We start from the raw sequence: 22,972 nt of genomic DNA, 5'->3' as shown, positions 1-22,972 counted from the left end.
GTTTTTGAGTTTTTTTCATGAATGAGTGTGAAATCTCATCAAAAAGTTTTGCATCGGGATCTTTTTTTTTTTTTCTTTTTGATTCTATTAAGGTGGTGAATTACAACTATGGATTGGTTGTAATAGAGTAATACAATAATGTATTGTAAATACAACAATGTAAAAAATTTTTTAAAAATCACGGGAAGGCAACCTTGCAATCCTGGCCTAAGTTCCACTCACGAATAACATCTATCCTCTTCATCTAATGCTGAATTTGATTTTTAAGCATTTTATTGAGGACTCTGTGTATATATTTATTCCTGCATCATGTTGGTCTAGACTTTTCTTTTCTTGTAATGTCTTTGTCAGGTTTTGGGAGCAGGGTTATGCTGGCCCCATAACAGAGCTTAGAAGGCATTTCCCTCTATTTTCCCTGAGACTTTGGTGTAAAACTGGTATTGTTTTTTTCCCCTAAAACTTTGATAGAATTTCTGGGCTTGGGGTTTTCCTCGCTGAGAGGTTTTTCATTATGAATCCAATTTGAGAATAGCTTTAAAGCTTTTTGAGTTTTTCCATTTCTTCCTGTGCTAATTTTTGGTAAGAGGTGCTTTTCAAGGAATTTAACCACTTGCACTAAGCCTGGAATTTATAGGCATAAAATCGTCAATGCTTTTCACTTTTTGGAGAAGTGACACCCTTTTCCTTCTAAAATAAGCCACTTTATTACTGGTAATATTTCTTATCTGAAGCCAAATTTGATAACAATAATAAAGCTAGTTCAGATTTTTGTTTTTGTTTTTTTTTTTTTGAGCGGTGTCTACACGGTAGGTCTTTTTTCATCCTTATCCTTTTCATTTTACCCGTGTCTTTATATTTAAGCTGGTCTTCTACAGGTTGTGTAGAGCGAGGTCTTGGTTTTTATCTAATCGAACAGTCTGCATTTTAATTAGTGTGGTTTACATTTAATGTGACCATTGAGGTGCTTGAATTAAAACCTATCACGCACCCAGGTGTTTTCTGTCTGTTCCCTTTGCTTTTTGTTTCCTTTTTCCTTTCTGTTTGCCCCTTTTTGGTTAATTGAGCATTGTTTATGATCCAACGTTATATCCACCATTGGGTTTGGGTTATCATGGGCACCTCTTTTTTTTTTTAAGAGACTCTTTTGTTTAAATTTATTTATTTATGTTGAGAAAGAGGGAGCAAGTGGGGGGGGGCAGGGGAGAGACAGAGAGAGAGAGAGAGAAAATCCCAAGCAGGCTTTGTGCAGAGCCCCACCCAAGGTTCCATCCCACGAACCGTGAGATCGTGACCTGAGCCAAAACCAAGAGTCAGACGCTTAATCTCCCGAGCCACGCAGGCGCCCTGGGACACCTCTTCTGAAAAAAAATTTAGTAGTTACCATAGAGTTTACCATATACGCCTTAGGTAATTAAAGTCTCCTTTCAACTAATATTCTGTTTTATGACTAGTACAAGGACACCGGTACATCCCCCAATTTCTTGCTCACATTCTTATTCTATTGTTGCTACATATTTACTCTTAGATATGCTGTAAGAACACAATACTACTATTTTTGCTTTTGGTAGTTAGCTTTCAGAGCAATTCAAAACACTAAAAAACAGATGTCGAACTTTTATTTACCCTTAGTTATTTGGTTCTCAATTTCCTTGTGTAGATTCCAGTTTCTGTCCGCCGTTGCAGTCCTTCTGCCTGGAGAACATTCTTTCGCATTACTTATGGCGTGGGTCTGCCTGCAGGCAATGAATTCACTCCGACCTGGTATTGGTTTGGGTTCGGCAAAGCCTTTTAATTCTCCTTTTCTTTTCAGAAGACATCTTTGCTGGGTATAAGATTCTGATCTGACGGACTTTCGTTGCTGTTCAGCTACAGAGACATCGTCTGTTACCTTCTGGGTTGCATAGTTTCTGAAAAGAAGCCTGTGACAAGTCTTAGCTTTCATTTTTATTCTGCTGTATGGAATGTGTCTTTTTGCCCTGCCTGTCTTCATAATTTTCCCTTTGTCTCTGGTTTTCAGCAGTTTCAATATAACATGCCTATGGTATTGGGTTTTTTTTTTTTTAATGTTTATTTATTTATTTTTGAGAGAGAGAGCACAGCAGGGGAGGGGCAGAGAGAGAGAGAGAGAGAATTCTAAGCAGGCTCTGTGCTGTCAGGCCTCGAACTCACAAACCATGAGATGATGGCCTGAGCTGAAACCAAGAGTCAGACACTTAACTGACTAAGCCACCCACATGCCCCCAAACAACCTCATTTCTTTTTTTTTTCTTTACATTTGTTTATTTATTTTGAGAGAGAGAGACAGAGAAACAGGGGCAGAGAGACAGAGATGGAGAGAAAGAATCCCCAGCAGGCTCCGCACTGTCAGCCCAGAGCCGGACGCGGGGCTCGAACTCACAAACGGCAGGATCGTGACCTGTGCAGAAGTCAGACGCTTAACTGACTGAGCCACCCAGGCGCCCCGGGTTCTGGGGGCTCTTGTGGAAGGGGAGCATTTATTCTGCGTGGTGTTCTTTGAGTATCTTGGAAGGGTCGTTTGATATCCGTCATTCGTTTTAGAAGAAGTCTTGCCTATTATCTCTCCTTATCATTTCTTCGTGGCAGGCTAACCGCCCATAGTTAGATGTTTTATCTGTACACCTCTCTTGGATGCTCTGCTGTGTCCCCCCCCGCCCCACTCCATCCTTCCCCACCGTTATGCAAATCAATGCCAGAGCTGTTAGGAATCTAGTTTCCGTATGCATGAGGCTGACTAAAGAAACTCTGTTGCTCTTGTCTCCTCTCTCCTTCTCCAAATCCCTGCGGGTTCATCCCTTTAAAAGATTGTTTCCTGCCATGTTAGGAGGGGAATGAAAATAGATGCAGGTGTGCCCAGCGGTCCATCTTTACCCAGAAGTTGACTTGGCATTTCATTGTTTAAATTAAGCTTACGTGGTGATAAAGACTAAAGTTTGTACTGTCGTTGGAATGAACTAACATGTTATATCTTATTTTCTCATTTGGAAAGATTTTTGCCTTCTCAGAAACAAGGGAAAAGAATCGCCAGTAACAGTGGCTAACATCTCTCATCCATTCTGTGTGCCTTTGTGGTAAATGTTGCTCTTGAATTAACTGATTTACTCCTCGAAGCGACGTTACGATGTAGACAATCGTGTTATACTCAGTCTTACGGTTGCGGACAGACTGAGGTACAACTAGATGAAGGCATTCATCCAAAGATGCAGAAATACAAAATGGCAGAACTTGGTTTCTTAACCACTCTACGCTGAGCGCCTTTAGCGGATGGGAAGATGAACCCTTTTAGGTAATATCTTTGCTTTTGGTCTCTGGAATTCTTCGCGTACCACTGTTAAGTCTCTAAGAATCTTAATCCATGAATCAGCAAGTACGAATTCAGTGCCTCTTATGTGCCCCCAGTCGTTTTGTTTGCCGTGAGGGTACAAAGAATATAGCAGGGGTTTTTCCTTCAGGAAGTTTACATGTCTCCAAAGAAAAGGCTACCCAAAATACGAAAATAAGCCTTATGAGAAGTCCAGAGTGGTATCACCATTCAGAAAAAAAAAAAGAAAAAAAAAAAGAAAAGTAAGATTGATTTGATGTGGATGCTCCGAAACCATGAAGGGACAATAAAAACAATGATGATTATTCACAAGTTTGCTCAGCTTCTGACTTATTCATGTGCCTTTTCACTTTTTGTTTTTTACTTCTTTCCCCTTAGGCATCGTATCGTTTGCAAATACTTCTTCCCACGAACAAAATAAGAGGATCGATAACAAACTCGAAAGTTCTTTATAAAAGCTTCAAGTGGAAAGAGTCTCAAATTCTTGGTCCAGGTATATAAAACCTGGAAGATACACACACACGCACACACACACACACACACACACACACAGGTGTAACCGTCCATGTGCACTTTTTATTCCAACTCTCTTCCTTCCCCCATCAAGATGGTTAACTGAGAATGGACATGTATCAGTGGTGTTCCTTCATATTTCTGGAATAACTGTGAGTAAATAAAGGGTGTAATTGATACAAGGTTGTGTTTAGATTGGCTAGCGCCCTATCTGACTCTTAAGAGGCCCCTGACTAGGGTTTATTGTTTCACTGATTGAATGAATGAACTTAAGGGAATTTATAAACCTTCTGATAAACGGTAGTCCTCTTGAGTCTGTATTCTGATCGGAAGAGATTTCCTAATGCAAGGTGCCCCAGCAGGTCTCAGGGAGAAGGGAAGTTCTACGGGACCGAGAGGCTGCATTTATTCACAGTCGTGGCCCCTCTCTCCCGTGCTGTACCCGGCAGACGGCAGGCACTCCATAAATATTTGTTGGATGAAAAACTGAATCGCTTGACGTCATCTGCTTTGATGCCGGAGGAGGTCCACGTGCCACGTAGAATTCCAGACACAACTAACGGTGACAATAGGACGCGTTTTTCAGGAAAAGCTTGACAACACGATGGCCGGACCATGCACTTTGGAGCCATGCAGCCCAGGGATCTGGTAGCCAGGGAACCTCAGGAAAGCTGTCCGCATTCTGCAAGACTTCGTCTCCCAAGGTTTGGATTTGGAGCAGTAACGGTATTTGTGTGCGTTGTAGCCGGTTAAGTAAGACACTCCCCACCGAGGGCTTGTGCCACGACCCCCTCCCATAAGTGCTCGACAAATGGTAAATCAGGGATTGTGACACGGAGATTTCGGGAGTTGAGGCAGTGGCCTTTTGGGTCTCTAGAGAATCTTGACAAAAATGGAGAGACCTGAAACAGAGGTGCCTACATCCTTCCTGTGTGTCTCTTTTCTTGCTTTAGGTGCTTTGAGTGGCCTTTAGCTGGCTCTAGGGGTACGTGGGAAGATACGGGACGGGACGGGAACTAGAAATCCTTTCCGCATTTAGAGAAATGCCCTCTACCAAGGATTTATGCCGACAGGGCACCATGGGCCCACCCTATCCGCTGAGGATGAAAACAGCCACAGACAATGGGATATGACACAGTAATGAGTTCTCATTTGTCAGGTGTCAGCTTGCTGATGCGGTCTGAGGATATGGTGTTCAATAATTCTTTAGAAACTGGCAATAACAATACCATTTGCACAACAGTTCCTACAGTTTTCACAGCACTCCGCACACCCCATCTGTTGTAATTTCCACCACAACGCTTCGAGGAGCCCGATCTGAATGTCACCGCTCCCATTTTATAGGTGAGTACATCCGTCCTGAGAAGTGAAGCGACCAGGCCCAAGGCCGTCGGCGGCTCAGTGACTGACCTCGGACTTGAACCCATGTCCTCCCTCTGGGTTTGTTACTTTTTTCCCATGAAAATCCAGCAGGCTCTTCGTTCTAGAGAATCCATCTACGTTGATTATGAAGTGTGCTCGCAAACGCCCTTAAGGACTTGTGTTTATAAAGGCGTCTGGTAAGGGGTAGCAGCAGCCTGAGTTTTAAACCTCATTTTCTTTTCGATCCAACACGGAACGAAGTTTTGTTTTTTTTTTTAATCTGGACGCGCCAGATCTTTGATGACGTCGGCAAGGAAACATCCCCCTCCTTTGGGTAAAGCAGGAAGCGTGAGACTGTGGTTATTTTAATCAGTTGTGTCATGGGAGGTCCGCTAAGCAGAATGAACCTCAGGACAGAGAACGGTGAAACTCCAGAAGGCGTAACCTCACCGGCAGAGGAGGTCTTTGTGGATGATTCCTTATCGTGGTATCCTTTTCATCCTCAATTTATATTCCAAGTTGTTACCTAGAATAAACTCTACTCTTTCTTTCTTTCTTTCTTTCTTGAGAGAGAGAGAGGCAAAGGGAAAGGGAGAGAGAGAATCCCAAGTAGGCTCTGTGCCTGCAACACAGAGCCTGACGTGGGGCTCGATCTCAGGAAGCGTGAGATCATGACCTGAGCCGAAATCAAGAGTCAGACGCTTTAGCGATGGAGCCACCCAGGAGCCGCAGATCTTATTGTTTCGAATTGACCCACTAACCGTCTTTGTTTTGAATGGAAAAGAGGGAAGATATGCCGATACCCCTGGAGCGGCACAGGAAATATGCCTGAAGTGGAATGTCTTTCACCATCACGAATAACATGAATCTTTACAGTTCTCCAAAGTAAATCGTCTCTGTCCAGCTGGTTTCCTATTTACGTGGATTGGTGGCATCTTCTGGGTTTCCAGGTGACAGGCCTTCTCTCCAGAAACCATTCTTAAGGTCGTGGTCAAATTCCTTAATGAAGAACGGGAAGCCAAGCTGGCTAGGCTGTACATACAACTGGCTGGGAACAGGCTGATCTTCTCCCTTCTGGGTTCTTAAGAGAGGGTTGGCTGAGAAAGCCATGAAGAGCCACGATGACCGTGCCAAGTCTTCCGGTGTGAGGCCAGCCACCGTGGCACAGTCTACCCTGAGCCTGTCTTCTGTGATCCTTGCACACGTCCCTGCCCTCTGATGAGACCACACCGTGCCATTCTTCTACCTTATTCCATTGTACTCATGGAACTCATTGTACAAATGGTAACACTTTGCACCTTTCGACGCGAGGGCTTAGGACCTACTTTGTCCAAGGGCACACTGCTACGAAATGGAACAGTCGAGACTTGCATCTAGTTCCCTGCGCTCCGAATGCTCTCAGCCCTCACCCTCGTGGTCTCTGCTGAGATAATGGCTTCCCGGGGGGGGGGGGGAACCGCTAGAGGCTGGAAAACAGAGGCCTGAGAGAACTTTTAAATATGAAATGATAACACTGTGCCCACGGAGATTCTTATTTTAAGAAACCCGGAGGAAGGTTATATTAATATATTTATTTAATATTTATGTGCCATATTTACATTTACAAAACGCTTTAGAGTGTAACGGAATGGGCAGAACTTTTTATTTGGGCATATAATTGTCTTTTCTTTCATATTCATTTATTCCTTTGATTTGTATAATGTGTTCTCCACTTGGTCTACTGAGATCATGTACAACGGTAACAAACTTTAAATAAGATTAATAAAAGATGATTTTGTATCACTCACAGGGAAAACTGACTAGGGCCGTGCCCGGCTCCGTTTTTTTTTTTTTTTTTGTTTTGTTTTGTTTTTGTTTTTGTTTTTTTAATAAATGTTATGCAAAACAGCATCCTACCCCCCCAATAAATGGGGTTATTGTGTCTGTAACCCCAACTGTGCTTGCTCATGGTGCTTTAAAAAGAGATTGAACTCCTACTCCTCATCTATTTTGTGGTATTCACTGTCTCCCCCCCCACCCCCCCCCCCTCAGGTGGTCAGGGATCTCGCCACGTTGGATGAAGAAATGTCTCCAGTATGCATCGCCCGGAGTGGTCAGGCTACACCCTTCTTTCAGCCCCTTCCGCCTGGAACTCTCCCCTCCCCTCCCCCACCCCCATGGTCAGATAACTGCCGCCTTCAGTTTCTTCAAGCCCGAAATCCAGGGGCGCTCTCTCCAAGCCTGTCCCAAGCCCAGATCTCAAAGAACTCCCTGTCTGAGGCCTATCTCTTTTATTTGCTCTTTAGCAGATAGTACTCGGTGTTAAGAACCCTAGAATTCCAGGGGCACCTGGGTGGCTCAGTCGCTTGAGCGTCCGACTTGGGCTCAGGTCAGGATCTCACGGTTCGTGAGTTCTAGCCCCGCGTCGGGCTCTGTGCTGACAGCTCGGAGCCTGGAGCCTGCTTGGGATTCTGTGTCTCCCTCTGTCTCTGCCCCTCCCAGCTCGTGCTCTGTCTTTCTCTCAAAAATAAATAAACATTAAAAAAAAAAGGAAGAAGAAATTTATAAAGAAAGACCAGGGCAGGGGCGCCTGGCTGGCTCAGTTGGTTAAACGTCTGACTCTTGATTTCAGCTCAGGTCATGATCTCATGGTTTGTGGGTTCGAGCCCCCGTATCGGATCCTCTCTCTCCTCTCTCTCTAACTCTCCCTGACTTGTCCTCCCCGCCCCGCCCGCCAAAATAAATAAATAAACTTTAAAAAAGAAAAGAAAGGCCAGGGCAGAGACCTGTGCTGCTGAGGGGGGCTGGGGGACAGACAGACTGGTTAAGTGGTTCTCAGCTCAGGCTGCACATTATTAATAACGTTATAATATATATCCTACCAACCAGGACCAATAAAACTCAGATCTGGGGTGGGGGGGGGTGGGTGGAGCTCAGGTACCAGTATTTTTTCCCGATTTGCAGCAAGGGGATGAGAAGCACTGGGTCAGCAGGCTGCTCGTATCTGCTCCTGCGGAAAAGTGAACCACAAACAGTTGTCAGCCCGGGCCGCCGGGTACGGGTGCCCGATTCTCACTCAGCTCAGGATCCCTGTGTCCACCTGTCCGTGGTTTCTGGAGCCAGTCCCGCCATCTTCAACACCGCGTCCAAGGAGCCCGCCGGTGCTGCGGCCACACCCTCCCTGGGTCCTCGCCTTCCGTTTCTCGATTGTTCTTCAGCTGTCCTCCGGGCCCCTCAGCCCAAGCCTCAGCCTGCTTCTCTGTGCCCGACCACTATTGGCTTCGCTGCCCCCACCTCCTCATGCAGTCAGGGTCAGTTCCCTGGGTCCTAAGCCGCCCGCTGGGATCCTGCGTCCACTGGGTTGAACCACCCGAACCATAGTGGAGTCTGATACCCCCGGCTGCTGCCACATCTCCCTTGGCAGGTCAGTTTCCTTGAACATGGGCCCCTGAACGAGACCTTTGAATTCACGGAGAAATGTGTTGGCTTCCTCCACAAGGTCACGCAGCAAAGGGACGTGTGAAGAACGGGGACCATGAATGCAATCAGCCAACCACGGGGGTGGGTGGTGGGGGGAAGCCAACAGAGGAGATACTGATGGAGCATTTCTGGAAGGAAGCGAACATCCAAGCATTGCACGAACGTCAGCAACGCGGCGGATTTACTTTGATCCCGGATGGCAATCCGGTGTGACAAAATAACTTTTGATCACATTGCCTCGAAGAGTCCAAAGCGTGGCAACTCAACGTGGCTTGAGAGAGGTGTGGGAACTGTTCAGACAGATCGCCCGGAAACCTCAGCCTGCCGCTCACAGACACCAACTGGAGGAGAGAATGGGCTTGGGTCAGATCCGGCCCGGGACGAGTAGGTCCACGCTGCAAAACGGCCTTCTCCCAGGGAAGCATGAGAGCCAGGGCTCCCACAGCCACAGCTGGGGTTACCGAGGGCTGCGTAGACCCAGTTGTGCCAAGAGCCCCGAGGTCAACCCTTTGCTTCCGGCGCGCGGGCCGCAGCTTTCTGAATTTCCTCTCCTCCAGGCGTCCTGGCGGATTGCACTTCCCCGACCCCTCGGAAGGCGAGGCGAAGCGTGGTGCGTCGCTTCCTTGCAGAAGCAATTAGGAGCCACTGCTCTATTTCATTGCTGACGATGAACCATCAGCCTCCTGTCGAGATGGTCTCACCGAAAGATGGGTGCTGAGCGACTACAGAGAGCTCAGCCACCTGCTGACCCCCACTGGACAGACAGCATGAAGGAGATGTGAACTTTCACTGTGTGAGGCCACAGAACATTGGGGGTCGGCGGGGGGGGGGGGGGGGGATGTTGGTTGCAGCAGATCCTGGCTTATCCTGACTACTTTGACGACTTTCCCCGGGAAGGTGCCCTTGTAAGTGCTCTAGAACTTTAACGTTGACCCCTGGCCTGGTAAAGTACAAAAAACAGTGTTTTCATCACGGAGAGGGGGCACGGGTTTCCGGCCTCACCTTTCTGTGCTCGTCCAAGTGGGTGGAGGCCAGGAGACGGAGCGCGAAAGCGAGCCCACGGCGACGTCTTCGCCGCACCAGGCCGGATGCCGTGCGTGCAGCCAGCCTTTAGAACGGTGTGGCCCGAGGAGTTTTAGTTTGGGTCACGGATGGAGGAGAGTTCAAAACAGGCTCGGCCGCTTGCCTAAAAAGCCTGCAGCTGGTGGACGTCAGAGCAGGGACCAGAACCCAAGCCCGCCTGACTTCCAAATCTGTGTTCGCGTCCCCAAGCATACACATCCAAGTAGCGAGCCTCTAACCCCTTCCACGCTCTTCGGAGTTTCTCTCCTAACCGTCATCCCTCTGAGATAATCGTCCATCTCCTTGTCCAAAGCTATTATTCTTAGAATTATGTTCCTCTTTCATTCCACCCAGATTTGTTTTTACTGATCTTTGACACCTGAGGTGCTACCAATCCGTGTGTTTGTTTAAACTCCAATCAAACACACTCATGTTTGTTTGAAGTTGGCGTATCACCACCGGGGTATCTGCAAAGGCCTTCTCCGCGGCTACGGGTTTCAAGAAACGTGAGGGCTGCCCTTTGTTCCCGGGATCGAGGAGGAGGGCAATGGCACGAGACAGAGAAGGAACGGGTTTATTTGTGGAAAGGGGAAAATGAAGGCTGACTCAGCTGCCGTGTCTGCGGCCCTTAGCGTCGGCTTCAGGAAGACCCCTGTGACGCCCCCCCCGGGCCTCACCAAAAAAAAAAAAAGTACGATGAAATCGCAACACAAATCCACAACTCACCCCCCCCCGCCCAACCCGCCCCGGGCACACAGAGGGGTTCACTTGGCTTTTAACGGGCGGCCTAGCTGCTTCCTTCAGACGTCGGTGGAGGGCCGGCCTGGGCCTGTATTCTCTGACTCCTGTCGTGACTTTCTCGACGGAGAGCCAGGAGTTTTCTCAAGTGTAACAATATTAATTATCAAGTCACTTTAAAACACGTGTGATGTATGTGTGCATTTATTTCACAAGAATGGTATAAAGATTAAATACTTAATGAATCCATTTTTCATATCAAGGATATATTTGCCCTCCGCCTAAATATCTCTCTCCCTTCTGTTTCTCATGAGAAATATAGCTATCTTTATTATGTAATCAGTAATATATCATTCCTTCTAAGCAGGATCTAATTTTAGCAACATGATGAATGGCCCGGGAATGTATTCCACTGCCCTCTGCAGAAAGGAATATATATCAGACCTGCTCAGGTGTGTGTCATTTCTTTGCACGGGGAAGGTTCTGCTCCCCAAGCGGAAGCCTGGGTCTTTCTGGCCGAAAGCCCCAAGCTCCGTCTCTGGGTTGGCTCGGGCAGACGCCGTCAGGAGGTGGCCATGTGTGAACAATAACCAGGTTTGCTGCCTCCCGCCGGTGAGCTCAGCGGCTCTCCCAAGCCTGGGTTTATTGCCCCAGCCGGCACCCGACCCGACGGGCTTTTGATTTCTTCGGTTCATTTACGCGCGGACACTGCCTGGGGAGGACGACACCCCCGTTGGTGACCGCCACCTCTCACTTTTTCTCATTTTGTCTCCAGCCCGGGACGGTTCTTTTAAAATGCGGGGATCGGGGCGCCTGGGTGGCTCAGTCGGTTGAGCGGCCGACTTCGGCTCAGGTCATGATCTCGCGGTCCGTGAGTTCAAGCCCCGTGTCGGGCTCTGTGCTGACAGCTCGGAGCCTGGAGCCTGTTTCTGATTCTGTGTCTCCCTCTCTCTGACCCTCCACCGTTCATGCTCTGTCTCTCTCTGTCTCAAAAATAAATAAACGTTAAAAAAAAATTTTTTTTTTTTTTAAATAAATAAATAAAATGCGGGGATCATTCCGGTTTGACCAGCAGGATAAGGAGTTGGCAACTTCTTGTTCCTTGAGCCGCCAAAGAGAAAAGCGTTCCTTCTCTCTCGTGCTCCCCGGGTGTCTTCTGGCTGCTTCTGTGTGTTCGCCACACGCATCCGCACCTCACTCCTTGACGACATTTTCATTTAGTATGATTTTTTTTGAAGTTCGCTTGTTTACGTTGAGAGAGAAGGTGGGGAGAGGCGGAGAGAGAGAGAGGGAGGGAGAGAGGATCCCCAGCAGGCTCCGCACTGTCAGCGCGGAACCCATCCTGGGGCTCGGACTCGCGCCAGGCGAGATCATGCCCTGAGCCAAAAATCAAGAGTTGGACCCTTAACTGACTGAGCCACCCAGGGGCACCCCCGCCCCCCCCCAATTTAATTTTAAAATGACTTTGAATTCATTATTAATTTATCTGTAAGAGAGTCAAAGCAGCACTTCATCCCCATTTTGCAGATGTGAAGGTCGAGGGTCCGACAGATTAGAATGTGACTTGTTCCAATTTTGAGATATGGCCCCATAAGGACCCAAACCTACAACTCTATAGCACACTACTGACTGTGCTTTGTATTTGATGGTATCTCTATAAAATGGAAGGTAAAAGTTAGCGGTGTTTCTTTTTGCAACAATTGTATCTGAAAAGCTCTGAAACTCTTTGTGCAACTACTGTATTTGTTGACGCTAAGATGTCTTTTTTTTTTTTTTTTCATATTCGCGTCTCTGAAACTGGGATACATCCTACAGTCACTGGGGAATCAGAATCTAGTCGGCAAAAAATTTTTTCCTTCTTTAGTGGTTGCAGCAGACTGGTCCTTAAAATGTTCCAAATCTTCACGGCTCTCCGACTCCGTGCCCTTTGCAATGTCACTTTCTGACTTCCCATCAACCATGTCAATTTCCTCATGCCTTGAAAATAGTTTGGTCTCATCTTTACTTCTTCCTGTAGAGGGCGCTATTGCTGCCCAACCCATTTCCCTCTGCTCTTAACCGGTTTCAGCCTGCCTGACTTCCAGAAGCACCTGCATTTCTTTGCCTGAGGGCTGGCTCTGGCTGCCAAAGCCCGCTTTGCCGGCTGTGATGGCTGAAAAATATGTTCGCAGATTCTTTCACACTCCTCCCTCGTCTCCTCTTGAATGTGGGCCAGACTTCACGACCTGACTCGCTTCTATCAGATGGAATGTGGTGGAAATGACAATGTGATTTTTTAAACTAGGCCATAAAAGGCACTGTGGCCATGCTCTGTCTTTGATCACTCACTTTGGGGGTAAGCTGCGCGCTTTGTCGTGAGGGCCCTTGAGTCATCCAGCGGAAAGGTCTGTGTGGAGAGGAATTGAGGCCTCCAGCCAAAAGCCAGCACTGACTGGCCGGCCGTGTGAGGGAGTTATCTTAGATCCTCTCACGTCAGCCAAGTCTTCAGATAACTCAAGTCCGGCTGATTTCTTCACGGCAACCTCAAGAGGAAACCCAAGCCGGAATCAACCGGCAAGGCCATTTCAAAATCCCCAGGCTTCACAAACAATTTGAGATAATAAATATGTGTTATTAAGCCACTAAGTTTGGGGATCCTTTACGGCTCATCAACATATAACTAAAACCATGCATGAGGCAGGCTGGGAATGTGGGTGGATTTCATGTTGGAAGCGTTCCTCAACCAGTGACAACAGTGGTTCGTACAAACACCCCAGCTTCCTCACCCTCTGGGTCGAAGAATCGAACATCCAGAGTGTCTCCAGGAGGGTTAAGTTCCGGTTGCCAGAATGATAATTGGCTTGATAACACCCTTTCTCGGCCACTTTCCTTTCCTTGTCTCACTTCCTCCTGTCTTCCTCTTTCCTACTGCTGTTCCCTTCACTTCCCATACTGAAGACCAGCTCTCGAGTCTTTACATCAGAATCCCCGCTCTCAAGTCTTCATCTCAGAATCCCCTTTTGGGGGGGGGGGGGAGTGGGAACGCACACTAGGTCTATCTCACGTAACCAGTCGCCGAGGCCTGTGCGTTTTCTTTAGAGATCCTCTCTCCATGGCTGCAGTTCAACAGGGCCAACCTGAGCTGATGCAAAAAAATAAATGGATGGATGAACGAACGAATAAATAAAAGAAGCAAACAACAAGGACAAAACTCACACATACATAAATTTGTTGGTGAACATGTGCCCCCCTCCCCAATTGTTAACACAGTTGCAAACTCAAAACCAAGAAAAGAAAATCCACAGGTGTCGGACACAGACAGGATACTCAGCTGCAGTGATAAGAGGGAGGTGAAACGAAAAGGCTCCTACGTGAATCGAAAGGACAGAGAGGCCTTAGCAGATGAAGTTTGAAGCTCTGTGAGGGGGACCATGTAGGTCTGAGCCCCATGAGTGCCAGAAGCAGGAACCAGGCTGCCTGCCTAAAGCCAGGGGTCCTGAGAAGCTTATCTAGTAACCTCTGAGTCAAGGACTAAAGAAATCATCCACTAGTCTAAGGGGAAGAGCAAGGAAGCTTGTAATTTTCCAAGGCCATGCGAGTAATAGGAATCACTCAAAAGAAAGGGAGATTTGTGCCACAAATAGTGTAAGGCCTGGTACCATTACTCAGATACCTCAAGCTAAGAATTTTTCCTAAAATCTCGTCCACAATTGGCAAATGTAAAAACACCACATAGGGATGCTCTAGAGCACATGTAACTTCCACAGACTCCCCTTTCTCTCCTATCTCCATAAGGAAGAGTTTACAGAGAGAATAAAAAGACAAGAAACCACAGGAGAGGGGGCAAATGGGGAAATTTGCATCTCCAGAACTAGAATAGAACAACAATCTGAAAAGACTTTATTTATTTATTTTTAGTTTATTTATTTATTTTGAGAGAGAGAGAGAGAGAGAGAGAGAGAGAGAGAGAATCCCAAGCAGGCGCTGCACTGTCAGCACAGAGCCAGACACAGGGCTCGATCTCACAGACTGTGAGAGCTGGACACTTAACCTACTGAGCCACGCAGGCGGCCCTGAAAAGGTTTTAAAATGAATATTGTAAAACATTCCAAGACATGAGAAAAGGAATATTAACACAAACCAAGAATAAAACTATTTGAAAATGGTCAGATTTGGGAGGAAAATTCTAAAAGTGAAAAAAAAAAAAAAAGTCATTAGGATGAAAACCTAATAGGCCTATAAGTAGATGTGGCTGATGGGAGAATAAGCAAACTGGAAGACAGATCAGAGGAAATCACTCAGAATATAACCAAAAGATAGAGATGGAAAATATGAAAATTGATTACATAAGAAGGGTCTACATGTTTCTTAAGTGCTCCAAATGGAAAAAAAAAATAGAGTAAAAGGCAAAAAGATAATAGTTAAGAATTTCCATTATCTAAGACATGAATCTTCAAATTAAAAAGTATACCAGGTGCCATGCTGTACAGTTAGAAATAAGCCCATTTTAAAACATGGTAGCTGAACTGCAGAATATCAGCCTCAAAAACTAACAGAAAGAAAAAGAACACATTACCTACTACTAAGAGCATATTTCTCGAAAGCAGGGCAGAACATAGCTATTGTGTTATAAATGCAAGGATAGATGCTCGGGGAAAAAAACGCACTTAAATGCTGACAGAGGCACTATCATTCCAGAGTGAAAGTAAAACAAAGTCAGCTTCAGGCATTGAAAGACTATTTTGGCAAATAATACTTTGTCAAGTAGTATGTGAAGATTTACTTTGGCACAAAAGGAAAAGAAGTAAAATGCAGTATTTAAGAAAGTGATAAATGTTTTAGCAAAGCTAAATAAACCTTCAGTAACATAGTTTAAAATGTCTCCTTTATGGGGCTCCTGGTTGGCTCAGTCAGTAGAGCATGTGACTCCTGATCTCCAGATTGTAAATTCAAGCCCTGTGTTGGGTGTAGAGATTACTTAAAAATAAATCGTTTTGGGGGCGCCTGGGTGGCTCAGTCGGTTAGGCATCTGACTTTGGCTCAGATCATGATCTCACGGTTCGTGGGTTCGAGCCCCACGTCGGGCTCTGTGCTGACAGCTTGGAGCCTGGACCCTGCTTCGGATTCTGTGTCTCCCCCTCTCTCAGCCTCTCCTCTGCTCATGCACTCTCTCTCTCTCTCTTCTCCAAAATAAATAAACATTGAAAAACATTTTTTAATTTTTTTTTTGAACGAGAGCTTGAGCAGGGGAGGGACAGAGGGAGAGGGAAAGAGAGAATCTTAAGCAGGCTCCATGCTCAATGCAGAGCCCAATGTGGAGTCCCATGTGGGTCTCCACATGGGGCTTGATATCATGACCTTGAGATCATGATGAATCTTAAAGGGGCAGAGCCCGGGTGGCTCAGTCAGTTAAACATCCAACTCTTGATCTCCGCTCAGGTCTTGATCTCAGGGTCTTTATTTCAGGATTCTGAGTTCAAGCCCTGCATTGGGCTCCACACTGGGCATGAAGCCACTTAAAAATTAAAATAAAATCAAATCTTGGGGCGCCTGGGTGGCTCAGTCGGTTGAGCGTCCGACTTCAGCTCAGGTCATGATCTCGCAGTTCGTGAGTTCGAGCCCCGCGTCGGGCTCTGTGCTGACAGCTCAGAGCCTGGAGCCTGTTTCAGATTCTGTGTCTCCCTCTCTCTCTGACCCTCCCCTGTTCATGCTCTGTCTCTCTCTGTCTCAAAAATAAATAAACGTTAAAAAAAATTAAAAAAAAATCAAATCAAATCTTGAAAAAAGTCTCCTTTATGAATATTTAAAACTAAGGTAGAAATAAATTTCTGAGTCATAAAACTGTGGATGATGGGAGAACAGATCAGAGTTAAAGCACATATTATTCAAAAAGAGGTGTTATTGATTAATTCTAGAGTTTAATTTAGGTGTTACTGTTAAGGTAGGGATAATAATAAAAGATGGAAATCTAATGCATAACTTGTACATCAATAGAAGAAAAATGTCAACATGGAAACTGGACTGTTACCCACCAAATCATGACAGAGTAGCTTTTTCTTGGGTGAGAGAAGTAATGATTACAATCAGGAAGAGCCAGGGTGGGAGGACAAACATTATCTGACATGGTCTATATATATTTTTTAAGTTTATTTATTTATTTTGAGAGAGAGAGAGAGTATGAGCAGTGGAGGGCAGAGAGGGAGAGAGAATCCCAAGCAGGCTCTGCACGGTCAGCGCAGAGCCCAACGCGGGGCTTGAACCCACGAACCATGAGATCATGACCTGAGCTGAAACCAAGAGTTGGATGCTCAGCTGACTGAGCCACCCAGGCATCTCGTGTTCTCTATTTTTAAAACTCTCTATTTTTCTCTATAGAAAAAGAAAGAAATGGCACATGCTTTGTATCTGCCTTTATTCCTTTGCCTATGGGATAGGATGCAGATTTTCCCCTGATATTCAAGGTCCCCCATGAGATGCCTTTATTTTCCCCAGCCAGTTTAGCTCCCCCTCCCAGCACACATTTTCCCTTTGCATCGGGCCAACCTCCTCCTTTTTCACCCATCCTCTTCTTTAGGGTGTATGATCCAAGTCCTGCCAATCCTTAAAGCCCCTTCTTCGTATCCCCCAGTGTTGACAACAGCAAATCGAATTATCTGTGGCACATAATGCAAATGATATTCTGTTAACTCCCTTATATGTATATAACTGTCTTATATTTTATCTCTCCTCTATCATTGTTTTCTTTTATTCAGTAATCTCCCTTAAAAGATTATAGAAGATTTATCAGAGGTCAAGAACTATGGTGGTTATTCCCTGCCCTGGAATCCCTTATGGAATGTTCCACAGCTAAGCACATAGTAAATGCTCATAATGTGTTCGCTAAATTGAAAGCAGTCCCTCTGGTGGAAAGACGATGGGGAAGAGAAAAGGGAACAAAGGAAAATTTGACCATTCTTTAGTAGATAAATTGCACAGACGAAACAATCATAAAAGTCCCTCATTTCAGGGTTCTTTTATCAACCTGAGTGTACTAGAGTATATTTGAGATTCAGAAAATGTTGGTTAAGAACACGGGACTTTGGTGCCAGGCAGACCTGTTCTGAATATCAGTTTAGCCATGTTATTACTATCTTTATGGCTGCGGACAAGTGACTTAAATAGTTTCGGTCTTAATCGTGTCATGTGTTATAAAGGGGAAAATAGCTGAACGCATCAAATGAATAAGAAACAAACTTTTGTTGTGTCAGGCCCTTGGAGGCTCTAAAGTTGTCTGTTCCTGGGGCGCCTGGGTGGCTCGGTCGGTTAAGCGTCCGACTTCGGCTCAGGTCATGATCTCGCGGTCCGTGAGTTCGAGCCCCGCGTCGGGCTCTGTGCTGACAGCTCGGAGCCTGGAGCCTATTTCAGATTCGGTGCCTCCCTCTCTGTCTGCCCCTCCCCTGTTCACGCTCTGTCTCTCTCTGTCTCAAAAATAAATAAACGTTAAAAAAAGAAATTTAAAGTCGTCTGTTCCTGTAGCAAAACCTAGCCCATCCTGACTAATACAATGCATGAAAGGTCACACGTTTCCACCTCTACCTGAGAAAAAACAACTGAAAACCGTGCCTCAGAACTCACCTGCTCTGGCTCAAAAATTCTTCTGTCCAACCTGATGTGGCTGCCGTTCTCGCCGGATGTTAGAAGCAAGACGCTAGAGGAGACATCACCTGAAGTCAGCACTGAGCCCAGGGAGCAGGGAGAATGGTCAGACTGTACAAAGAAAAGTTAGGGAAATCCTGAACAGAGGCTAAGGAACCCTGGGACTGCCTAGGATCAGTGGAATGAATTGTGTTCACAAAAAGCCTTTGACGTCATGCCTGTATCGTAGAGATGCTTTTCCGGTGTATTATAGTTTTCATGACATCTTTATTTTGCTTATTCATTTTCTTTATGTTATTATCCATGCTTTTTCTTGACTACCCTTAAAAAAATGCTTACTATCTCCCAAGCATCATAGGGAACACTCTAAGTACGCAGCAGGTCCCCTAACGCTCCCAGCATCCCTCGGAGCCCACAGACTCTGTCCCATCGCTGCAGTTGGGGACGGGGCTGTGCTCAGGGATTTGCAACCACCCCAGGTTTCATCTGGTGACAGCAGCAGAGTGTCCCGTGAGCCCAGCCCGTGTAATGCCAGAGTGCCCGCAGCACTGACCCTCTCCACGAGTTAGCAGAACACGGGCTGACCCTCAACAAAGACTCAATTATGTTTCAGGAAAGTCTGCTCCAAAAGGCTGCAAAACACGTGTGACATTTAGGAAATTTTTATCCAAAAAAAAAAAAAAAAAAAAAGAAAGAAAAGAAAAGAAAAAAGATTCTACTTTAACAAGTGTTGGAGCTTCAAAGGATACAAAGCTTGGGTTATCAGGAAAAGCCACATGTGGGAAGCAGTTCTCTCTCTCCCGTTGCTAGCAAAACGAGACAGTCTTGAATTTCAATGATCTTATAAATGCAACCAGAGTGATAAATATAAATATATTAAAGCTCTTTCATTTCGAACAAGGACTCTGTATTATTTGGCCATATACCTTTTTTTCCTTTCTCTTTCTTTCTTTCTTTCTTTCTTTTTTTTTTTTTACTGCCTCTTTCAAACAGAAACAACTGATGAGTCATCTCTTGGTTCTTTACAAGGCGAAGAGAAGGGTCTTTGCCTGGAGTAAAAGGAGCAGAGAAGAACCAAGGTGGGAATCCCTGGGAGGTTTCATCGCTTACCGAAAGTCCTGCCCCGGTGACATCTCTGGGTGGGGGGGCGCTCAACCGCCCTGCCCCGGACACCCACACTTCCTCCCATGAGCCGCAAGCAAGATTTCAAGTGCATTGGACATCTGCCTTTTGTTCTCATGTTTGCTCGGCCATGCAACCGGTAAACGAACACGGTTTTCATAGAAGTGCAGCGCTGTGGTTTCAACACCACGGTGGCAGCTCCAGGGTTCTCCAGGGGGACTCTTAAGAACGGAGGGTCCCTTTCCCTGAGCTTGGGATTTCCACCCACCCCACCCCCCCCGCCCCCTTGTTGCGGGTGCTGTGTGTTCCCGTCCCTCCAGAGCCATTCCGATCCACCAGAAGCGGGGGCGAGTACAGATGCTTATTATCAGGGCTGCTTCTGACAATTCCTAATGTAATCCATATACTACACATACATTCTAGTTACACAATTTATGAGGTATAACAAGGGGAGAGAAGTGGAGCTAGGATCTAATTGTGACTGATGTAAAACAGACATGGAGAATGAATGGCCTTACAACATTTTCTTTGAAGTTTGTTAAAAGCAGTAAAGTGATATTCACTATAAGTGAAACCTGCTGTTACAGATATCCACAGGCTCGGGGAGCATTTTCTCTTTGCTTCATTTCTCGGATTGCAATTTGCCGCTCGAAGGTTTTGAAAGATCTTCTTTATCGACGTGCGATGGGAGAGAAAGAGCGGAAAAGTCCGGGAGCGCGGACTATGGGCTCATCCTGCGTCCGCCCTGGGCGACAGGGCTGCCTCATGAGCTGCGGAGCGCGCAGGAATGTGTGAGTTTCATTTCTTTTCAAGCCAGAGGACAATAATAAGTGTGATAATAATATAATCTGCTAACATATGAATCAATTCATAAAATAAGATGAAACAAATAATATGATGATAATGAACATAATAATGAATCCCGTCTGGGTTGCAGTTGTCTTTTTGGCAATTTTTATGGAGGAGGGGGCCCATGAAGGCGGAGTGCCAAGGGCCCACAGATTTCATAACGTGGCTCTGCTCTTATAACTTGACTCATTTAATTCTCCTAATTCTAAAAGACTGGAGGACATAGGGAAAGTGATGCTGCCAAGACTCCAGAGATTTTTCTAAGGTTCTAAAACCAGAAAGCAGTACAGCCAGGGTTTAAGACAACTGTCTAACAGGGGGCGCCTGGGTGGCTCAGCCGGTTGAGCGTCCGCCTGCGGCTCAGGTCATGATCTCACGGTTCGTGGGTTCGAGCCCCGCATCAGGCTCTGTGCCGACAAGCGCTGAGCCTGGAGCCTGCTTCGGATTCTGTGTCTCCCTCTCTCTCTGCCCCTCCCCCACTCATGCTCTGTCTGTTTGTCTCTCTCTCTCTCCCTAAAAAATAAATAAACATTAAAAAAAAAAAGACAATTGTCTCACTCTTCCCATGGAGAAGATGGTGACACATAGGCAATTCTACATTGGGACACCTGATGTGGGGAATGAAAAGTGTCCCTTGTATATTTGGCAACAAAGAAAGGAATGGCCAATCAACTCTGAGGTTGGCATGTGTTTTTCCACACAAGACAGGAAGATATCTCGAACTATATGTAACACGGATGTCCCCAAGTTCATCTGTTCAAGGTCAGGACTTCTCTTTAGTGATCAAACACATAATGCTCTAAGTGCCCGCGGGAAGTCCAGGCTCCATGCTGTCCCTGTCGCCTTCCCGATCTTTCTACTGGGATCCCCAAAGACCGTTTCCATGTTCCACTAACGGGTCCTGGTTAATACGCAGAGTCTCGGCTGGCTGCCTCTCACCAGAGAAGTTCTTTCACTCATGGACGTATGCCCCCACCCTATTCTCCAAAGCACAGCTAAGACAGAGCTGGGACTTCCAGTCCGGTCTTTACTGAAGTCTTGGGGGCTCGACACAAAGGGTAACATACGACTAATACCTAGGTCGACCAAGCATCCCCAGTTTGGCCAGGACTCAGGGATTTCCCATGAATTTTCAGTTTTAAAAGCAGGACACTCCCAGGCAAACAAGGATGAATGTTCACCCTATTAATACTACAGGTGTCTCTTTAAAAAAACCCTTTTTTAAAAAGTTTATTTTAGACTGGGGCCTGAGGAGCCCAGGAAGATAGAGAGGGCGTCCAAAGCAGGTTCCACACACTCAGGACGGAGCCCAATGGGGGGCTCGATCCCACGACCCGGGGATCATGACCCGAGCTGAAATTAAGAGACGGACACTCAACTGACTGACCCACCCAGGTGCTCACCACAGGTGTTTCTCGAACCCACAGCCCTGACTTGACCTCACTTCGGGCCTCATCTTGGCCATTAGCCTACCTCAGCTTGGCTAAGCCAGTTTGTCCCCATCCCTGTAATCTCTGAGCATGCTCTTTCCTCTTACTCCAGACTCAACCTTTCCTGGCCTTAGAAAGAGCAAAAAATCTCTCCTCCCATTTACGACTAACCTCCTTTCCTGCTTCAGCCTGGTCAAGAACAGGGACATCTCTTCCCTTGTGACGTAAGACTTGGGCTTTTCCGGGAGCGTTTTATGATTTTGAAAAAGACAAAAACACTCTTAGAAACTAGGAATAAAGGAAGGCTTTCTCGATCTGATAAAGGCATCCTTGAGAATCCTATCACTTTAATAGTGAAAGGTTAAACACTTTCCTCTGAGGACTGGGTACAAGATAAAAATGCACTATTCCACATCTGTACAACAGTGTGTTGGAGATTTTAGCCGGTACAATTAAGGCAGGAAACAGAAATAAAAAATATATAGATCAAAAAGGAGTAAGTAAATAGTAAATCTGTTCTTATTCACAGACATCCTGATTATGCACACAGCAAATCCTAAAGTAGCTACAAAACCAAGGGCCAAAATAAACACATTTAGCAAGGTGCTAGGATACAGGGTAAATGTATAAAACTTAATTGTATTGTCATATACTAGTAGCAAAAATTTGCAAAATAAAGTAAAAATTTTTACAATATCATAAAAAATATACGCTTAAAAATACATTTAATAAAAATGTGTAAGACCACCGTACTGAAAACTATAAAATATTGCGGAGAAAACTGAACTTAAATAAATGGAGAGATGTAATGTCTATGGATCTGAGCACTCGATATTGTTAAGATGTCACTTCTCCCCAGACTGATCTCTAAATTAAATGAACCACGATAAAAATCCCAACAGTCTTTTGGTCTAGATTGGCAAACAGATTATAAAACTCAAGTGGAAATGGAAATGGTTACAACAACCTCAAAAATAAGAACAAGTTTGGAAAACTCATACAGCTTACTTCTAAGACTTACGAAGAGGTACAGTAACAAATGTAGTGTGGGATTTAGTGTAAGAATAGGCTGATTCATTAAACACAATAGAGATTCCAGAAATAAACCCACAATGACACAGTCAACTGGTTTTTGACAACAGCACCAAAATAATCAATAAAGGAAAACATTTAACAATTGCCATTGGAAGAGCTGGATATCTCGGGGGGACAAATGAGCTTTGACCCTTATCTCACACCATATACAAAAATTAATTCGAGATGAATCACAGACCTAATTATAAAAGCCAAAACTATCAAGTCTCTAGGAGAGAATATAGGAGAAAATTTTCATGACCTTGGGGTAAAGACTTCTTGGAAAAGATACTGCAAGGAATAACCATAAAATTTAAAGCAACAATATGTAATATTTCATCAAAAGTTAAAAATTTTTACTCATCAAATCCCACCATCAAGGACATGAATAAACAAAGTACAGGCTGGA

Source organism: Panthera pardus, unplaced genomic scaffold (genome assembly GCF_024362965.1).
Source record: "Panthera pardus isolate Hobbes unplaced genomic scaffold, ASM2436296v1 HiC_scaffold_18, whole genome shotgun sequence".
In the NCBI taxonomy this organism is placed as follows: Eukaryota; Metazoa; Chordata; class Mammalia; order Carnivora; family Felidae; genus Panthera; species Panthera pardus.
The sequence above is the reverse complement of the archived record's forward strand: the minus strand, read 5'-3'. Positions refer to the sequence as shown.